Raw genomic sequence first — 6,000 nt, 5'->3', positions numbered from 1 at the left:
TGCCCACTAGAACTAGTGGACATCATATGCCGGGCTAACATCTCACAGGTAGTACTAGAAATAATTCCAAATTTGATTTATGCCCAGAAAACATGATGTTCATGTTGTGCTGATTATTACAAAGGATATTCACATAAATCCTGTGTGCAGTCTCTTTTGTGATGCACAGGTATTTATTGTCAGTGAGTGCTGTGCCAATGTTTTACCCATAACCTCTGTGATAAGCCTGACTGCTCAATTCCAAGCTGCCCATGGGTGAGCGCAGGGTATACAGTGTGTGTGATCACACGCCCCTGACAGATGAGGTACATTCTGCCTGGCTGGGGGATTGCCTCAGTCAACCAGAAAAGTGCCCCTTGCAACAATGCTTCACTTACACTCACTGGAGACTGCCCCAATGACACTCACTGCCTCAGTTATACTCAGTGGGGATCGTCCTAGTTACACTCACTGGAGACTGCCCCAATGACAATCACTGCCTCAGTTATACTCAGTGGAGACCACCCTAGTTACACTCACTGGAGACTGCCCCAATGACAATCACTGCCTCAGTTATACTCAGTGGAGACCACCCTAGTTACACTCACTGGAGACTGCCCCAATGACAATCACTGCCTCAGTTATACTCAGTGGAGACCGCCCTAGTTACACTCACTGGAGACTGCCCCAATGACACTCACTGCCTCAGTTATACTCAGTGGGGATCGTCCTAGTTACACTCACTGGAGACTGCCCCAATGACACTCACTGCCTCAGTTATACTCAGTGGAGACCGCCCTAGTTACACTCACTGGAGACTGCCTTATGACACTCACTGCCTCAGTTGTACTCAGTGGAGACCGCCCAAGTTACACTCACTGGAGACTGCCCCAATGACACTCACTGCCTCAGTTATACTCATTGGAGACCGCCCTAGTTACACTCACTGGAGACTGCCCCAATGACACTCACTGCCTCAGTTATACTCAGTGGAGACCGCCCTAGTTACACTCACTGGAGACTGCCCCAATGACAATCACTGCCTCAGTTATACCCAGTGGAGACCGCCCAAGTTACACTCACTGGAGACTGCCCCAATGACACTCACTGCCTCAGTTATACTCAGTGGAGACCGCCCTAGTTACACTCACTGGAGACTGCCTTATGACACTCACTGCCTCAGTTGTACTCAGTGGAGACCGCCCTAGTTACACTCACTGGAGACTGCCCCAATGACACTCACTGCCTCAGTTATACTCATTGGAGACCGCCCTAGTTACACTCACTGGAGACTGCCCCAATGACAATCACTGCCTCAGTTATACTCATTGGAGACCGCCCTAGTTACACTCACTGGAGACTGCCCCAATGACACTCACTGCCTCAGTTATACTCAGTGGAGACCGCCCTAGTTACACTCACTGGAGACTGCCCCAATGACAATCACTGCCTCAGTTATACTCAGTGGAGACCGCCCAAGTTACACCCACTGGAGACTGCCCCAATGACACTCACTGCCTCAGTTATACTCATTGGAGACCACCCTAGTTACACTCACTGGAGACTGCCTTATGACACTCACTGCCTCAGTTATACTCAGTGGAGACCGCCCTAGTTACACTCATTAGAGACTGCCCCAATGACACTCAGTGCCTCAGTTATACTCAGTGGAGATCATCCTAGTTACACTCATTGGAGACTGCCCCAATGACACTCACTGCCTCAGTTATACTCATTGGAGACCACCCTAGTTACACTCACTGGAGACTGCCCCAATGACATTCACTGCCTCAGTTATACTCATTGGAGACCGCCCTAGTTACACTCACTGGAGACTGCCCCAATGACACTCATTGCCTCAGTTATACTCATTGGAGACCGCCCTAGTTACACTCACTGGAGACTGCCCCAATGACACTCACTGCCTCAGTTATACTCAGTGGAGACCGCCCTAGTTACACTCACTGGAGACTGCCTTATGACACTCACTGCCTCAGTTGTACTCATTGGAGACCGCCCAAGTTACACTCACTGGAGACTGCCCCAATGACACTCACTGCCTCAGTTATACTCAGTGGAGACCGCCCTAGTTACACTCACTGGAGACTGCCTTATGACACTCACTGCCTCAGTTATACTCAGTGGAGACCGCCCTAGTTACACTCACTGGAGACTGCCTTATGACACTCACTGCCTCAGTTATACTCATTGGAGACCGCCCTAGTTATACTCACTGGAGACTGCCTTATGACACTCACTGCCTCAGTTATACTCAGTGGAGAACGCCCTAGTTACACTCACTGGAGACTGCCCCAATGACACTCACTGCCTCAGTTATACTCAGTGGAGATCGTCCTAGTTACACTCATTGGAGACTGCCCCAATGACACTCACTGCCTCAGTTATACTCAGTGGAGACCGCCCTAGTTACACTTACTGGAGACTGCCCCAATGACACTCACTGCCTCAGTTATACTCAGTGGAGATCGTCCTAGTTACACTCATTGGAGACCGCCCCACTGACGATCACTGCAAATTGGCCCAGTCACAGTCACCTGAGAGTAATGCATGAGAGGCAGAATGGACTACAGGCAACAACGACACATGTAAGAGATCTGCCCAACAACAGCCCGAAGACTCCGCAGTGACACTCACCTTCGGCAGACACGATTCCTCCACAGATGCACAGGAGAAAAAGCATTGCTGTCTCTTGTGAACCCATAGTGACAAGCCTGGAAACATAAACAAACAACATTGTCAATGTTATCACTGAAGTATACAGGGCATTGAAGGGAATATATATATATATATATAAATATATATATATATATATATATATATATATATATATATATATATATATATATATATATATATATATATATATATATATATATATATACATATATATATATATATATATGGTTTCAGGGCTGTTATAGTTAGCTGGACATTTCACTCATACAAAACCATTGAAATTCCTCCTTTATGGTTAGTTCTACTAACTATAACTCGCATGCCCGCAATCCACTGCTGATGATGTCACAAATTACATCATTCATGACATGGTCAGTGACATCACTGATGACATCACTGATGACATCATCCAGTGAATGTGGTTTGGTTTGATATTTAAATATGTATTATTATATAAATAGCAATCTGCATTGAAGAATGAGTGGATGTATTAGTGTCTGGATAAAGGATTTACTAGCTGTTAGTTTGACTGTTTAAGTGACTAATTTAAAGTGTCTCACTAAATATATAAGTTAGTGACTAAACTGCGTGAATCCCACTCTGGTAGCAACCTCAAATTCTTGGGGTGTCTCCCTGGGAACAAGAGTAAAATGCTGTTCATACAGCCAGTTTCAAAAGAAAAAATTCTCTTTCACTCTTCAAGTTTGTTGCTTAACTTCTTTTACCGTGTCTTATTCACACATATTTCTTCATGGGTTATTCATGACACTCCATATCCCACAATGCATTGCTTTTACATCTGGCGCTCATAGTATTGCTTCCTCCAAATGCATTTAGGTGTGAGCCTTCATCAGGGGGGTATCTAAAGAACGAATTAAACATAATATATTCTTGCTGAGCCATACCCCCGAAGTATTTCCACCACCTTGTGATAGGTGAATACGTGCGGTAAAGAAAAGTTCTCAATGTTTATTCTGTGTGCTTTCTAGAATGAGGTTAAACAGGGTCTTATAGTGATTAATCAAAAAGGCTTCTCTTTATCACTGTGCTCCTTGTGTGGCGGAGTTAAACTAAGTTTGGTGCTCTGTGACATTAATATTACTGGTGCTCCTGTCTTTTAAATGTGAGTGAGTGAGCAAATATATCTATTAGTGATATATGTGCAACAAAGTAGAAAAAATAAAAGGCAATGTATGTGACAGTTGTTGTATATAAAAAAACTATACATAAGAGTCATTGATTGTGTAAATGACTGTATGAATGACTGTGTACTTGTAATAGTGATTTTGTAAGAAACTAAGTACAAGTTACTATCTATATAAATAAATGAAGTAGTGTTTGCATAAGTGTGTAGCTGAGTAAATGTAAGTGTGATCAATAGTTTACATAAGTGAGTAGGATGACTGTATACATGAGTAGGATGTGTGCTGGTGTGTCAATGTCGATATAGGTGTATAAGTGCATTTGATAGTGTTCTATTGATTTGTAACATCGTGTATGAGTCAATTTATAGGTGAATCTTCAGATGTGTGTGTAGACCTAAGAATCACTGAGTGGGTTTTTAGAAACTTGTATTGGTGTGTCAATGGTTTCAAAAATGGTACTTTGTGTCTTATACTGAGTGATTAAAGTTTATACTATTGTGTGATGAGGTGTATCAGATTGTCATGTGGATGATGTCATCAGTGATGTCATCAGTGATGTCATTTGAGATGTCATCAGTGATGTCACTGACCATGTCATGAATGATGTAATATGTGACATCATCAGCAGTGGATTGGGGGCGCACGAGTTATAGTTAGTAGAACTAACTATAACAGAGGAATTTCAATGGTTTTGTACGAGTGAAATGTCCAGCTAACTATAACAGTCCTGAAACCTATGGTTTTTTCAGTGAATTTCTAAGGTTTTTTAAATGCTAATTCCTAACTATAACATGTCTGAAACCTATGTTTTTTCAGTGAATGTCAAAGGTTTTGTAAATGACAATATTTAAATGTATAAATTGTTATATTTATTTTTTTATACTGATTTACTACATTTTTTTAAATTATCTATTGTTAGATATTTTATTTTTAAATTACATTATAATTACATTATACATTACATTACAAAATATACTTTCTCAGAATGAATTACTTTAGTTTAAATACTTTGCAAATAGGTAATAAACTTGTAAGTACAGTAGTTACAGTTATTGCAATGGACAGCTCAATTTCAAACACAATGCAACATTGAACTCAATGGTAATTTCTAGTTAAACGCAATTAGTTACTTTATGGATTACTTTTCTAATCACAGGACTGGATCCTAGATTCAGTCCTGGGACATCTCCTGTAAACAGTTGAGTATAAGCGTTTTGGTTACAGTAGTGATTTTTAAGGAATATTATTGTATTTTAAAAGTTGACACAGAGAAATCTTTTCACATAGAATCAACTATGTTCTCCTATGGGAGGAAATTCACTAAGGTAAGTAGTGTTATCGTTACTTTTTCTTACTCAGTGGTGGATCTTGGATTCAGCACTGGTGCATTCAGTTGAAAGAATGCGTTTAAGTCATACAGGCGATTTGTAAGGAATAATTGTAGTTTGTGAGAATAGACAGAGACTTTTCTGGTGAAAACCAGACAATGGATTCCTATAGAAGGAAATACGAGTTACTGGTAAGTACGGTTAAAATTACTTTTCAGGGTTAGTGCTGGGCTAAAAGATGCAGCACTGGGTTCTCTCCTGATAACAGGTGAGTAAATCGGAATTTGTTGTTCGGATGATTTTAGGTGAATATTTTAAAGTTCCAAAACTCCACACTTAGAACAATTTCCAAGTGAAACCAGTCAATGTTAGCCTATGGAAGGAAATTCAAGTTACTGGTAAGTGTGGTTAGAATTACTATTCAGGACCAGTACTGGGCTCAAAGATGCAGCACTAAGATCTCTCCTGATAACAGGATAAGTTTCAAAAATCGAGACTTCCAAACTTTTTCAGCAAAAAGCAGGCAATGATATCCTATGAAAGGAAATTAAAGTTACTGGTAAGTACGGTTAGAATTACTTTTCAGGATCATTACTGTATTCAAAGATGCAGCACTGAGGTCTCTCCTGATAACAGGTGAGTAAATCGGAATTCGTAGTTTGGCTGATTTAGAGGAATATTTTAAAGTTCCAAACTCCACACTGAAACCAGTTAATGTTAGCCGATGGAATGAAATTCAAGTTACTAGTAAATACGGTTAAAATTACTTTTCAGGATCAGTACTGGACTCAAAGATGCAGCACTGAGGTCTCTCCTGATAGCAAATGAGTAAATCGGAATTCGCAGTTTGG

The 6,000-nt window shown here is 40.9% G+C and overlaps 1 long non-coding RNA gene across 1 annotated transcript in view; it reads right to left on the bottom strand.

Annotated features, from left to right (window-relative positions):
- Positions 1-2,634: 2,634 nt before the first annotated feature.
- The window catches only part of LOC147725788 (uncharacterized), a 217,663-nt gene continuing 214,297 nt past the window's right edge, over positions 2,635-6,000 (bottom strand). The window contains exon 4 of the long non-coding RNA XR_015309400.1: positions 2,635-2,711. This is a non-coding gene — a long non-coding RNA (uncharacterized LOC147725788). The remainder of the gene's footprint in view (positions 2,712-6,000) is intronic.

This window comes from Lissotriton vulgaris, chromosome 3_1, assembly GCF_964263255.1.
Source record: "Lissotriton vulgaris chromosome 3_1, aLisVul1.2, whole genome shotgun sequence".
NCBI lineage: Eukaryota > Metazoa > Chordata > Amphibia > Caudata > Salamandridae > Lissotriton > Lissotriton vulgaris.
This window is presented reverse-complemented; position numbering and strand designations above follow the sequence as displayed.